Raw genomic sequence first — 16213 nt, forward strand, 5'->3', positions numbered from 1 at the left:
AACTGATGGCCAGGAAATTTAGGACTGACAAAAGGAAGTAATTGGGAGAGGAGAGCTGGTCTTGTGGTTGCAAGTATGACTTGTCCTTTTAGCTAAGCAGGGTCCACCCTGGTTGCATATGAATGAGAGACCTGATGTGTGTGTGCTGTAAGATATTCCCCTCAGGGGATGGAGCCGCTCTGGGAAGAGCATCTAGGTTCCAAGTTCCCTCCTTGGCAGCATCTCCAAGATAGGGCTGAGAGAGATTCCTGCCTGCAACCTTGGAGAAGCCACTGCCAGTCTGTGAAGACAATACTGAGCTAGATAGACCAATGGTCTGCCTCAGTATATGGCAGCTTCTTATGTTCTTATGTACTTTTTCACACAGCACACAATTAATCTCTGGTATTATCTGCCATGGGGTGTAGTGATGGCCACCAGCTTGGATGGCATTAAAAAGGGCTCAAATAAATTCATGGAGGTCTATCAATGGCGACCAGTCTACCTCCAAGTTCAGAGCCAGGATGTGTCTCTGAATACCAGTTGCAGGAGAGCAGGGACGTGCAAACAGGTTTGACGTTGAACGTGTTCAGCAAGTTTGACAGCTGGTGCAGTGACCATTTTGGAGGCTGCTGTGCCTGTGTAATGGGCCTCTGCATGGTCTGGGTCATGCCAGGCCACACAGAGGCCCACTGCGCACGAGCAACAGCCTCCAAAATGCCCACCACACCAGGGGGAAAGGCCCGAACGGAGCGAGGACAGAAGGGAGGCCTGGGCGGGGGGGGGGAAACCTCTGCGGACCGACACCACCCACCCACCCCAACGCCGCCTTGGAGAACACCCCTGGAGGGAGTAAGTTTAACATTTTTTAGAAAAAAATTAGGGGAGAAATAAGTTCATGAAACCCTTCCTCTCTAGACCAGACCGAATTGGGGGAGGGGGGTTGAGGGGCTACCGGACCAAACTGGCCTGGTCCAGTTTGGATCTGGTTCGGACTCGAACCGGACCAGCTAGTTCCATGCACACACCCCTACAGAAGAGCAATGGCAGGAGAAGGGGCATGCTTGGTGGCTTCCCAGAGGCATCTGGTGGTCCACTGGGAAACAGGGTGCTGGACTGGACAAGACTTGAGCCTGATCCAGCAGGACCTTTCTTACATCCTATATCCCTGCTCATCATCAAGAGTCCTGCTCTTCTCCCAGCATCCCTTGCAGACAAGCAAATCTTTCTCCCGTCCCCATGAAGAATGGGACAGAAGGCCCCGTACCCCATGTGCTTAACAAATCAGAAGGCAATTCATCTCCCGGAAAAAAAGTGATATTTACATTATTAAATCACAATTACAAAGCAAATCAGCTGCAGAAAGAAAGGAGCCCATTTTCATCAATTATTACTGAACTGAACGTAATTTTTCAATCACAGCCGGATTGTAAATGGAGGCCTCCATGCAGCCAGAACTCTTTCATCATCATATTTACTAATCAGGTATTAACTTCTTGGAATTACGAATGACATTGTGAAAGTAAAGTTGGGAGGGGGGGTGAGCAAGGGGGGGTGTAAAGGCAAGAGAGAAAGATGCACTTGTACTAATTACAGAAAGTGAAATTAGGCATGGCAGGCACTTCAGCGATAGCACAATGAAACGTCTCTTGGGCTGGAATTAAAAGGGGGTGGCAGTGCTGAGCGTCTTGTAGGAGTGTTGCAGGGAAACAGATTGCTGCCAACTCACTCAGACGCACAAGAGAAGGAAACACGGTTCCTCTCTGCACAAACCCAATAAATTGATTGACTAAAAGAGGTAGGAGATCGTTGCCTTGAATGCACCCACGTTTTTGGGAGGGAAGCAATCACTCAATGCTAAGAAAACCCATGGCAGGTTATTAACCATGTGGTTGAGCTTGGCGAAGTGAAAAATAATCCAGCAGTACAAACAGGCCTTCTTGCCAGCCACCCTAAATGTGCTGCCCCTGCAGCCAGGTGGGAAGTGGAATATGCATTCGGCCAGCCCCTTTAGAGACCCAGGCCTTTTTTGGGTAACACCAGTTAGAATTGCCACCAGAATGTCAGCTTTAGGAGCACCATTAGTGGGTGGCCCTGGAGCACAGGCCCACAATGAATTGCTCAGAATCCCCAAAATCATCAGCCATCTCCCTCCTCCCTGACCTCTTCCAGAAAGGAAATGCAGCAGTGGAGGTCCCTGAATAGGGCATGGGAGAGAGCTCCTAGCCTCACCTAGCTCTGTGCTGCTGCTGTATTAGAATATTGGAGACTTTAAGAAACTTACACAACTATTTGGGGTGGGGGTCTGATTGAGTTTAATTATCAAAAGTGGGCCTGTGGGACTGAGGCATGGATCTTTTAAGTACCTAGCAACACCTCTGCCTAAAGCAAATTTGGGGGTTTTGCAAAGAGGATGTCTGAGGGATTTTGAAGAGAGCCAGAATAAGTTGTCTGTCTAGCAAAACTTCTCCACTCATCTCTAGGTTGTTGCTGGGTTTTATCTTGGGGGAGGCTCAAAGAGCAAAAATATCTGAGACATTTCAAGGAAAGCAAGAAGAATTTCTGCAAGATGAGCAAAGTTTCTTGGTGAGATTTTGCACTTTACGGAAACGTGCGACTTGAAAGGGTTTCAGAAAGTGGCAAAAAAAACACCTTTAAATTTACAGTATGTAGCATCCAAATTATCCTTAGTATGAAACAGGAATTCTTAGTCTGGACTGGAGTATGCACTCCTGTTCCAGACTAAGGACAGTTATGGTGGATGCTACCCAATAAACATCAAAACTTGTCTGGTAGGCATTCGGTTATAATCTATGCACACCTCATTAAAATTAACAGATGAGAAATGAATCTAAAAGCAAAACGTTAGAAGAGCCTACTCAGAACATATTGTATGACACAATCTTCATAACACCTGGAGCTCAATATTGCTTGATATACCAACTTTGCAAAGAGCCTCATGTTAGATAGAGCTGATCTTTTCTTGAATAGACTTTGCCTGTTTTGTACATGATATGTCTACTAATGTGGCTGTATTAGTAATGTGTTACTTAGCCATTCTCCAGTGGATGGAACTTCGTCAGAGTTCCATTTAGCAACAACCAGAATCACACACCCCCAACAATCAACCCTTTCTTTATTAGCATATATAATTATGCTTATTAATGGAAATTTTAATATAACCCAGTAGCATCGTTCTGGATTGAAGAGAATTATATGTTTAATGATCCTGACAATGTTTCCCTGTTTGATGCCAAGGTTATGGAGTTTCCTCCCAGAGGAAGTCCGCCTGGCTCCCATTCCACATGCCTTTTGGCGGGCAGGGAAAACATTCATTTCAGCAGACTTCTGGGATGTCTCTGAGCTGATTAGACTGTGTCTCAACAATGATGTGGCCATTTAATTTTACTGATGATTATCTAAATTGTTTCATGCTTCATAAGCCGTTTCAGTCTCCCCCGTCATTTGTGGGTCAATCTAGGATTGAGAAAAGGAAGCAACTTTTCACAGAGTGCTTAATCAACCTATGGGATTCTCTGCCACCAGCCTGGAAGGCTGTAAAAGGGGCATAGACAAATTCATGGAGGACATGTCCATCAGTGGCTACTAGTCTGATGGCTGTAGGCCACCTCCAGCCTTGAAGGCAAGATGCCTCTCAATACCAGTTGTAGGAGAGCAACAGCAAGGTAGAGGACATGCCCTCACCTCTTGCCCGTGGGCTCCTCAGAGGCACTTAGGGGGCCACTGTGGGAAACAGGATGCTGGATGCTGCATTCTATTTTTGAGATAGAAAAGTGGGATAAAAGATCCTGAAAATAAACCAAGTCTGCTCCGCAGCCCTGCCTTTTTCAATGATCCCATCCTAGATGTGCAGCTCTTTCCTCAACACATCTCCAGAAATTTCGAAAACCCATTTTCCAAAGGTCTGAAGCTAATTTCAATGCGAGTGCTAATATGAGCAATGGGTTCTGAAATGCCTTCCACAAGCCTTCCGACTGCATTGGAGAACATGAACGTGAGTTTCAAATCATTAGTCACTTAGTTAGAAGGCCTTCCAGGGGAGTTGAAACAGCCCATTGAAAGGCAAGCAGTGTCTCTCTCTCTGTTGAATGTCTCCGACTGGCCTCATCTCTCATCACAATTCACCGAGCAAATCATTACCAGCAGCCAAGGCTGTCTGCCAAGCCAATGAGATGCACCAGTGATTCCTTGCTGAGCCACTAAGATTGATATCCCACCAGAAACACCTGAAGTGACTCTGAAGATGGATTATTAATCAGCAACTTCAGCCCTCTGCCATGACGATGTGTATGCAGATGACAAAGAAGAGGCTTATATCATTATGATGTAGGCGATTGAAAGACAACACCGAGGAAAGGAAATCATGAGTGGAAAGCAGTGGAAATGCAAAAACAAAACAAGGCCAAGGAAGGGAAGAAAGGAACCATCCATCCTTGGACTTTACATGGAGATGACTTTTTTTTTAAAGCCTCCTTCATTGCCTGGATCTCTTAATTCCATACCCTCTGTGCCTCATCTCCTCCACCATTATTTTCCCCCTTTCATTTTTATGCATGTGAGCGAGCAGAATACACTGTCACATTGTGGGTCTCTTTTGCACCTGTGTCATCATTATTGGTTAACATCCAATATACAATAGTAGTACTCAGAAAGTACCGTATTTATAGAGCACAACCCTGAATTTAAGATGACCCCTTTAAAAAATATGCGTTAAATATGGGTTATACTATTTACCCATATGGAAGAGGACCCTGAATATAAGACGACATCCCAATTTCTAACAACAACAAAATAGGGGAAAAAACTAGTCTTGGATTCAGGTAAATAGGTACTCTAAAGGACTACTTGACTTCAAATCAATTTAGTCAACCTATCAGCCACCAGCCATTTTTATTATTTTAATTACCAGTTTTTGGTGACTAGTGCTTATGTTTAATTGCTTAAAAGAAACCTGGTTATTTTATTTTTGTGATGGCCCGATGGATGGTATGGTATAATTAGTCATTATAGCAATTTATGCTGTAAGTATCAGCTTTTGCTTTGCTATGACTAATGACTAACACAAATAAAACTTACTACTATTACTCTTATTGTTAAGTATACTGATATACTGCTTTTCATCAAAAAGAAGAAGTTAACACAGTCCAAATGACAAGCATGCAGCTCACACACTCACAATCATAACCAGCTCACAAACACCCCAAAAGCCACTGGAAGAGGACTATGCTGACTTGAACAGGGACAGTTGCTCACCCCCTGCTCCCACAAAGTTAAAAAGGTGCCTCCTGCCCAGTTAGTTGGGGTCTGCAAATCAAGGAGGAACTGTGGTTTGTTAAGGGTCAGAATTCCTTACCAACCACAGTCCTTTCATTGATATTGGATTTTCAACCATCGGGCAGTCCCATCAATATTGGCAGCAGTACAGTAATGGGACTGCCCAATGCTTGAAAATCCAATAAAGTGGGCAATCTGCTCTGTTTGTCCCCTAGGTGGGCATTTTGTCTCATCCCACACAACATTTTCCTTACACGTCTATGTTCTTCCAGTGCCAAGACATTATATTGCAATAATGAGTTTCAGTAGCAAAACTGGCTCACCACCAAAAGAGGAGTTTCACCCCATACTTCTGTTTTCTATTGCTGTGCAAATACTGCACAAATTTGGGGGAATGTTTGTCTTTGAATAGGAAATCTGCATTTTAATAGAAAACAAGCCATGATGGCTATATGGAACCTCCATGTTCTGGGACAGTAGGACATTAAACACCAATTGCTGGGAAGCAAGAATGGGGTGGTGGTTGCCTTTGTGCTCTCTTTGTGGGCCTCCTGGAAGCATTGGTTGGCCACTTTGAGGAGAAAGACAGTGGACTAGACCAGGGCTGCACAACTTTGTCATTCCAGCTATTGTTGGACTACAACTCCCATCATCCCTGCCACAGTGACCAAAATTCAAGGATGATGGAAGGTATAGCTGAACAACAGCTGGAAGGCTGAAGTTATGCAGTGCAGTGCTGGTCTAGAAGAACCTTCGGGCTGACCCCAAAGGGTTCTGCTTCTTAGAAGGTCATGTTTCCAATGCAGGGAGAGTTTGCTGCAGCTTCAATTTATACAGTACCACCCAGTAGCTGAAAAGTTACATTGAATACCTGTCAAATCTCAAATTCCTCCCTCCAACTCTCCAGCACAGAGACATAAACAAGGCCTATCAAAATCTGAACCTCCCACCCAGAATGAAATTCCTGCTCCTGTAATTTTCCAAACAAACAGAGGTCAATTCAGGTACCTCTTCTTGTATAAGGGGGTCAGACGTGCAGGCGAACTGTGAACTGTCATTTGCAGAGAAAAAGAACTGCCAGGCAGATGATGAGTAAGTGGAGAGCCCATTATAGCAACAAAAAGCCACTCAGACTAAGAGCTGCCATGTCTCGGCTGGCATCTGGTGATTATCAGTCATTACCATTTAGTTGGGGGCTGAGGTTGCTGACTTTAAGTTACTAATAAAAATGGAGATGCTGACAATTTTGCCTGGCATCCAAACCAGAAGACGGTCCTCACTGGGATTAAGTATCTGGCCTTCCCAATAGATGGTCTGAATCCCAGCAACCCTGGATGCTCCAAAAAAAGAGGACTGGTCTGACCTAATCATGGGGCTGTAGCTCAGTGGTAGAGCATCTGCTTTGCATGATGCTAAAGGTCCCAGGTTCAATCCCTGCCAACATCTATAGGTAGGGCTGGGAAAAACACCTGCCTGAAATCTGGGAGAGCTGCTTCTAGTCAGTGTAGACAGTACTGAGCTAGATGGACTAAGGGTCTGACTCAATATAAGGAAGCTTCCTATGTTCCTAGAATATGCACTTCAAGGAACTGCAGGGGTTCCTTTAGCCTGGAAAGTGGCTAACGTAACTCCCAGTTTCAAAAAGGGAACCAGTAGGGATCCAGGAAGCTACATGCCAGTTAGCTTAATTTCTGTGCTAGGTAAATTGATGGCAAGCATACTTAAGGACAAAATTGTTAAACATATAGAAGAACAGGCCTTGCTGAAGGAGAACCAGCATGGCTTCTGCAAAGGCAAGTCTTGCCTCATTAACCTTTTGGAGTTCTTTGAGAGTGTCAATAGGCCTGTGGATAAAGGTGATCCGGTTGACATACTCTGACTTCCAAGAAACTTTGAGTGAACTCAAAAGCATATGTATGCAGATGTAACTGATCGATCAATCAAGATTTTTTTAATTGGGCACCTGCCTTAATATATAGCTAACCTAATGACATACATACATCTGTACCAGTTCCCAACATCCCACTGCATTCTGCAGCCTTCCTTTCCATCCAGGGATCTGGCATAAAGGGTCCTCTTGTGGGGAGGGGATACCAATGAGAGGAAATGCTGGGCCTGTGAGAGTCTGGTCCATCCCTAGTCATGATCCCAGGGGGTTGAAGGGATGTCGCAGAGGCTTACATTTGGCAGATGAGAAACAAAGAACAAAACAGAGCGCTGGAAGCCGGGGAAGAGCCTGACGGGAATCTCAGGGGGCTCCAGTTGCTAAAAGAGAACTTCATCAAGCATGGCCAACCCCTCAGAACAAAAAAAGAAAGAACCTTTTAAATGGATACATTGCAAAAAGCCTTCTAATTCATCTCAATTAGCAGCAAAGAAACTGTAGTGCTTTTGAAGCAAGTGTGGCAAGTGATTTATTTCCATAGCTCTTAAAAATAATACTGTAAAAAACAGAACACCAATAATTTGGAAAACTGATATGCTTCCTTCTCATGTGCACACATGCAAAGAAAGTTCCCCACTTTTGCTCTACTGTACAAGTCCCTACTGATGTGCAAGAACCATCCTTTAATTTCCTTTCCTTTCGACAGATATTCTACCTTTTCACATGCCAATTTGGGGAACTTCTTGTCAGGAGTAGGCTTGCAGTGCTCACAAGGCAAATCCTGACATTGTGCCTCCCATGCTTTACAAAAGCCTGGACAGCACAGCAGTAAGGAAGGGGAACTGGTTTTGTGGTACCATGCATGAATTGTCCCCTTTGCTAAGCAGGGTCCACCCTGGTTTGCATTTGAATGGGAGACTACATGTGTGAGCACTATAAGATATGCCCCTTAGAGAATGTGCTGCTCTGGAAAGAGCATCTTCATGCTTGCATGCAGAGGGTTCCATGTTCCCTCCCTGGCAGGATCTCCAAGACAGGGCTGAGAGACACTCCTACCTGCCACCTTGGAGAAGTTGCTGCCAGCTTGGGAAGGCAATCCTGAGCTAGATGGACCAGTGGTCTGACTCACTATAAGGCAGCTTCATATATGTTCCTATGCTGCAATAAAGTTCCAAATTATTGATGAGCATCACATGTGGATCCATATCACTGATGAGCATTACACATGGAATTGGCTTAAGTGCACACTTAAGTCAACTGGAGAGGAGAGCTGGTCTTGTGGTAGCAAGCATGACTTGTCCCCTTTGCTAAGCAGGGTCCACCATGGTTGCATATGAATGGAAGACTTGATGTGTGAGCACTGTAAGATATTTCCCTTAGGGGATGGAGCTGCCCTGGGAAGAGCAGAAGGTTCCAAGTTCCCTCCCTGGCAGCATCTCCAAGATAGAGCTGAGAGAGATTCCTGCCAGCAACCTGGGAGGAGCCACTGCCAGTCTGTGTGTAGACAATACTGAGCTAGATGGTCCTATGGCCTGACTCAGTATATGGCAGCTTCCTACGTTCCACACCACATTCCCTATTCAAATGCACAGAAAGCTATAAAAATTAATGAAGATCTGAATCAACATTACACAGACAAATGCCATAATTAACCCAGCAGGAAGTTTTTCACACCCAGCTTTTAGTTTGAATCATCAACTCTGGAATGGAGGTGTGTGCTCACATATTGGCCACATTTACCCCAAAGTCCCTGTGAGCTATCAGGGAGCACTACACACACGATTCGAGTTTTTCATCACACATCTGAATGTAGCCCAATTTATATCCAGGGTTTAAAAAATCCACTTTTTGCATTCGTTTCTTTGGGCAACTTCGAACTGTAGTAAAGCCTGCTGTTTGGGAAAGCTCCAGGTGTCATAAAAAGAAGGCACTCCTTTTTTCACAGACCCATAAAACCTATGAAGAATCTTGCTGGATCAGTCCCAAAGCCTATCTAGCCCAGCATCCTGTTTCTCACAGGAATACCTACCAGATGCCTTTGAGAAGGACACACGCAGGAGGTGAAGGCATGCCCCCTCTCCTGTCACTGCTCCCCTGGAGGCAGCCTTTAGCCCTCAGGACTAGTAACTATCGACCGACTTGTCCTCCACGCTGCGAATCTGAGAATAACCTTCGCCTGTTTGAAATACTTAACTGCAATGGCAAATATGTGCTTTCTGCAGAAAACTACGTTCACAAGACATTCCTAATTTTTCTGCTGCAGTCTTTAAATGCAGTGCACATATATGCATAACCCTTATGTAGGGGAAAAAGTGCCTTTTAAGATCAAATTATTATTATTATTATTTACATTTATATCCCGCTCTTCCTCCAAGGAGCCCAGAGCGGTGTACTACATGCTTGAGTTTCTCTTTCGCAACAACCCTGTGAAGTAGGTTAGGCTGAGAGAGAAGTGACTGGCCCAGAGTCGCCCAGCTAGTCTCATGGCTGAATGGGGATTTGAACTCGGGTCTCCCTGGTCCTAGTCTAGCACTCTAACCACTACACCACGCTGGCTCTCAAATAGTCACAAGGCGGCTTACAGAATGTGAACAACATTATGAGGAGATTCTCACGATCAGCAAAACGTGGGCGAAGGGAGCCTTCCCCCTCTCCTTAGACGAGCTTAGCGGAGCGAATGACACAGACACAGAATTAGTGAACACACACACTATCGCTGGGCTAATACACAGCCGATCAATTGTTGTTTATTGTAAGAGCGTCTACCAGATCAATAACATGATTATGGTAAACAGCAATTTAGAACACTTTTTCATTCCCCTCATTCATATCTTACTAATAAACAAAACAGGCCTGCAAAAGCCGCTAGTCATGTAGTACTTATAAAAGTACAATCTGAAACTTAACTGGGAACTGTGCGTCTCTGACACCAATGGGACTACTCTAGTCTAAGTTGCTTAGGGAATCACAGCCACCAGTTAGCCTATATGTATAAAACAGCAGCATTGTATTGATGGCACAACACTGATTTTGTATTATTTTGTATTTTGCTGTAAGCCTCTTTGGGTTACTTGTGAAAAATGTGGTTACGTTTTTGTTTTCAATAAGTAAATGAATGAAAACAAAACAAAATATTAGGTAGGCATAATGGCCGCTGCATTTGTGCACAAATACCTTTGCTGCAGAATACAATTATATATACCACAGATTTATATGTGCATTTAGACGCATTTGAATAAGCTGAATTTGGATTAGAAATACAAAGAAATAGCGGGGAAGGTCAATTAGTGGCTTTTCTTTGTGGAAGAAGAAGAGGGAGCTAAGGAGTCACAATAGGAGAAGGAGCGATAAGAATATTTTTACCCTGCAATTGTAAAACTAAAAGATAATATAAAAATAAAGCAGACACACTTTCAAGGCTCTCCCATTGGCCAACTTGAGGTACAGGGCCTATTGTTGCTACAGGTGGGAGATTATTTCTCAGTCTGCCACAGGTTGATAACAATTTCATCCACTGGCCAGAAGGCTTGCTGATAAAGAGGCAGAAATAGCACTTGAGGAACTAGGGCTCAAATGTTTCCCACCAGGAGCTTTTTCAGACGCCAACTTTAATGTGACTTTACTTTGGGAGGGGGATGTGCATTCACATATCGGCCAGATTTACCCCGAAGTCTATGTGATATTTCAGAGAGCACATCACACATGATTCGGGTTTCCCCCTCCATATTGGTACCTAGCCCAAATTATGTCCAGGGGGGGAAAAACCCTCTTTTTGCACCGGAGTACCTGTTGTGCCCTGAACTTGTGGTACAGCCCTGGTGTCAACCCACAGTAAAGCCTGCTGGCTGAAAAGCCTCCAGGAGAGACTATTGAGTCACTTGGCTTTTGTCAAACGATGGCACATAGGTTTTAAAGGCTGCTTGGAGTCTCTCCACAAGACAAAAACTGCCCAGCCTGAAGTCCTTTCCTGGTTGGAAGTTGGGTCTCCTCCCTAGGACAATGCATTAGAACATAAGACGACCCTTGCAGGATCAGACCTATCTAGTCCAGCACCCTGTCTCATACAATGGCCCACTAGATGCCCTGGGAAGCCACACAAGCAAGAGATGAAGGCATTATTTGCCTCCTCTTCTGCCCCTGCTCAGTGCTCCCCTGCAATTGGCATCCAGAGGCCTCCCGCTTCTCTAAACATGGAGTAGCCAATCATGAATTTGTCTAAGCCTCTTTTAAAGCAACCCAACTGGCAGCCATCCCCAAATCCCATGGCAAAGAATTCCATAGATTAATAATGCACTGTATGCAAAAGAACTTCTTCAGACCTAAATTTCCTGGCAAACAGTTTCATGCTTGTTCAGTATGAACAAGACTCAGATATGTTGGGAAACAAAGAAATGATTCCAAGATATAGCAGAAGAACTAAAAGGCCATCTCAGTTGTGACTAGTTTTGTCGCTCCAAAATCAAGCCAGACGTCAAGGAGTTAAGCAGCTCCTCGCTACTCAAGAAGCTCATTCCTGGCATCTTCTATAAAGGACTTCCAAGGACTCGTTAAGAGGGACAACATTCAGTAATGAAGCCCTCTTGCATCCCTTTGGTAATAACAATCACAACGTGTAGAAAATGAGCATCTCTTGGCGATATTTATGTATCCCAGCAACAAAGACATCCTGTTCTGTAATTCAGCAAGTTCGTGTGCAAAAGCAGAAAAGGAAGCCAAGCATACACAAGCTTTCAATGGAAACTAGGTCAAAGCATTCAGGATAACAACCTCAATTTCAACAGACTCTGGAACCATCTTGGACATTCTTGGTCGCGTTAATATGCTCCCAGATATGCTGCTTACTTTAGAAGGGCAGGGATGAATAAAACCTGCTGACCCCTTATCAAAGAAAGGGAAACATTTCCCAGGTATAGGGTGGAATCCTTTCTACACATGCAACCCTTGTAAACCAGCAGATGTATACTTACCACCCAATTTTACTTCCTCCACAAGACAAGCAACATTTCCAGCCTAGTACCATCTTCCCTGACTTTTTCCACTCAGGGCGGAAGAGGTCTGAGAAAGAAGTCCCCTCAGGGGATATTCCCTGAGGAAAGATAGTCCCCTCAGGGGATGGAGCCGCTCTGGGAAGAGCAGAAGGGTTCAAGTTCCCTCCCTGGCAGCATCTCCAAGAGAGGGCTGAGAGAGATTCCTGCCTGCAACCTCGGAGAAGCCTCTGCCAGTCTGTGAAGACAAAACTGAGCTAGATAGACCAGTGGTTCCGACTCAGTATATGGCAGCTTCCTATGTTCCTAAATCTTTCTCAGCCCTGCCGTCTAACTGCAGATGCCAGTGACTGAACTTGGGACTTTCTGCATGCATGCAACGCCTGTTTGTGTGCTCTCATGTGCTCTTTCTTGCTCTCTGACTGCTCTCTGACTGTCAGAAGAGGAGGGAAAGATAGCTAGGCCCCCTCTATTAGCCTGGCTCTTTGCTAAACAGGGTCCACCCTGGTTTGCATTTGAATGAGAGACTACATGTAAGGACGGTAAGATAAGGGTAAGGGGGCCCAGTGTGGCCCCCTTAGAGGATGGGGCCACACTGGGAAGAGCACCTGCATGCTCGCATGCAGAAGGCTCCAAATCCCCTGCTTGCAACCTCAGAGAAGCTGTTGTCAGTTTGGGTAGACAATACAGAGCTAGATGGACCAATGGACTGACTTGCTATAATGCAGCTCCCCATGTTCCTATGATCAGCGGTCATTATATGGTCACCTATAATGTATACATAGACAGATGTAAAGTCCGGATGTTCTTGCTTCCCTCTTTCTCATGCTGTCCCTTCGTCCTTGTGTTATTAAGCCATTCAGGCAGGATCATCTCTCCCTTATTCCTTGGACAGTGCTTAGTCAGATTTTAAATGAGGATGAGGATGATAATGAAGAAACCAAAACAGTGAGCCTGCCAGGGATGTCACAATGTCCTTCTTACTGTTTACTTTAAAGTGTAATGACCACACTGTTTGAATCATTATTTCACCCACGAGAGTTCCTAATAAAACATCAATAAAAGTATCATCATAAACAAAATTGATCTATATAAACCATAAAGCAGTGGCAGCGGGCGGGTGGGTAGAAAATAAAAACACAGAATAGGAGAAAGTCAATCAGAACAGTGGGAGCTTATTGGCCTGTCTGGGACCAGCACATCCATACCCAGAACTGTCTCCCTTTTCAAGCATTATAATAATCACCGAATGGTGGGCAGCATCCAGAATAAATCGCCATATTTTTGTGCATGTACCCTACCCATGAGAAGAGCCCACACCTGGGAAGAGCACCTCCATGCTTGCATGCAGAAAGTTCCCAGTTCCCTTCCTGGCAGCATCTCCAACTCAGGGCTGAGAGAGACTCCTGCCTGCAACCTTGGAGAAGCCGCTGCCAGTCTGTGTAGACAATACTAAGCTAGACAGACCAAGGGTCTGACTCAGTAGAAGGCCTATGTACCTGCCTAGACTCTGCAGTTCATTAGCGTCCTTGTTATAAGTCAGTTGGAAAGCAGGCACCCAGCTGCTCCCTCACACCTCCTGCTGCTGCAGAGATGATGGGGACCTCTATGGGAATACAGGGAGGAATGTTGCCATGGTGGGGGGTTGTCGGCAGGGACAGAAATGGGGACAGCGACAGCAATGGGGGGGAAACAGGGCAGAAGGGGGAGATACATGCACCCCGAGGGAGACACGTGCACCCAGTAGGGACGTGCACAAACAGGTTCATACACTCCTGGGAGGTGGGGGGGGGTTACCTTTAAGGAGCAGGGAGGGTTACGTATACATAGAGTGTCAGGGGGAAAACCATTGTCCAAATGATTCTAATCTTTGTAGGTATAGACATGTACGGCATTTAAATGTCCTATCCAAGGCCTTCATTGCATCCTAAGTGCTAGTCTGTGGCGTATTTCTTGACTGCTGGATCCTTTACTGTTGACGGTTGATCCTAAAAGGCAGAAGCTATCCACCACTTCAATGTCTTCATTGTCAATTCTGAGGCTGGTTGCTGTACCCGTTGTCATTAGTTTAGTCTTCTTTACATTTAATTGTAGTCCAGTTTTTTCACTGTGCTCCTTTCATTACTGGAGCTTGCAGATCATCCACATTCTAAGCTATAAGAGTGGTGTCATCAGCATAGCGCAGGTAATTGATGTTGCTTCCTCCAACTTTAAAACCACACTCTTCTTCTTCCAATCCAGCTTCTCTCAGTAAATGTTCAGCATATACATTGAATAAAGGAGAAAGTATACAGCCTTGCCTTACTCCTTTGCCAATCTGGAACCAGTCTGTTTCACCATGTTCTGTCTGGACTGTGGCTTCCTGCCCTTTGTATAGGTTTCTCATGAGAACAATGAGATGTTCTGGGACGCCCATTTTCCTAAGGATATTCCGCAACTTGATATGGTCAATGCAATTGAAGGCTTTTCTGTAGTCAATAAAGCACATATTGCCTTCTTTCTGGTATTCTTTGGCTTTCTCACTTATCCAGTGTGCATCAGCAACGATGTCTCTTGTTCTTTGGCCTTTTCTGAAACCAGCTTGAACATCCGGCATTTCCCTTTCTACGTAGGGCTCTAACCTGCATTGAATGATCCTGAGCATTATTTTGTTAGCATGTGAAATTAAGGATATTGTGCGATGGTTTGCACAATCTGTTGTATATAGCAATCTGGTGTATATAGTACACCAAAAGAAACACCTCTTTCACCCAATGTTTCCTTTGGCCCCTTTCTGCTGTGAACCAGCCACTGCCCTCTCCTGTCCCTATATATTCTTTCCTTTCTTTAACCGGAATGTGCCTATATGACAAAACACCTGCTGTGTGCAGCCCAACTTGGGCTCTCCAGCTGTTGTTGTTGTTTTTACTACAACTCCCATCATCCCCAGCCACAGTGGTTAATAATCAGGACTTATGGTCCACCATCTGCAGGAGGACCCCAGTTGTGCAGCCCTTGTTTAGAGTATCAGACTACAACTAGGGATACCAAAGTTCAAATCTCCACTAAGGTCAACCTTAAACCTTCTCTCAGCTTGAGTGATCAACCTCATAGAGTCACTGTGGTGATAAAATGGGCTGTGGGGAGAACCATGTATTCCCAGCTTGAGCCCCTTGGAAACTGGTGGAGTAAAAATGTTATATATCTATATCTAGAGAGAGAGAAACCTCTTTCTTGTCCTCTTAGTGGTCTTCCTAGTAGGTGGAAGGGGGATCTTCACCAAGCTGTCTTCATGAACAGATGGAAACAGAAGCAAAGCCTCCCACGAATCTCTCCAGTGAGCACTGAAGACAAGAGCTTCAGATCCAAGAACCAAAAGGCAAGGGATGGGGGGTGGATTCTGCAAAGATGTCAGTCTCACCAAGGAATAGAAGAAACAGATGGATCTAGAAAAAATGGAAGTCATCCAGGTTCCCTTTCCCACAATGCCTCCTTGCTTTGGCACACGAGCTGCCATAATCATGTCTGGCACTTTTCTGCTGTCATACAGTTTCAAAACAACCTGCTTTTATATTGTTCCACTCACCCACAAGGATTCTACACAGGGACCATGGCAGCCAAGGAAGAATGACAACTAGCTCAGCACCTCTGCAGGGAACAATTTAGCGGCGTATGGCAATACTGTTTTAACAGTTTGGGAAGGAAAATAATATATTTGCACTCCTGTGGGAGGAATTTGGGGGTGGGGTGGAAAATATTGTCGCCCATGTCCTGCCAGATCACCAATACAGATATAGGGAAAATACTGTGAAGTCTTTACTGACTGTTCAGAGCTGGAACACATGATAAAAAACTACTGAGGTTCTGTGCCCAGTGCTGCTAATGGCCAGATGTTATGAAAATAGGCGAGAGAGAGATAGGGATGTGCAAGCAGGCTTGAGGGTGAGCTGGCTCACACTCAAACCGGCCCGTTTTGAGGGTTTGCCTTTGATCCGGTCCTTTGATCCGGTCTTTGATCCAGTTCAGCTCAAGGTCAAGACAGACCTCCCAGGACAGTTCAGGTTTTTTGTTTTTTTGTTTTAAAGATGGA

The 16213-nt window shown here is 44.9% G+C and overlaps 1 protein-coding gene across 6 annotated transcripts in view; it reads right to left on the reverse strand.

The window, feature by feature from the left end:
• LOC128333663 (opioid-binding protein/cell adhesion molecule-like) overlaps positions 1-16213 on the reverse strand; it is a 718254-nt gene that overhangs the window by 35328 nt on the left and 666713 nt on the right. The gene's annotated exons all lie outside the window — the stretch shown is intronic.

This window comes from Hemicordylus capensis, chromosome 8 (genome assembly GCF_027244095.1).
Source record: "Hemicordylus capensis ecotype Gifberg chromosome 8, rHemCap1.1.pri, whole genome shotgun sequence".
In the NCBI taxonomy this organism is placed as follows: domain Eukaryota; kingdom Metazoa; phylum Chordata; class Lepidosauria; order Squamata; family Cordylidae; genus Hemicordylus; species Hemicordylus capensis.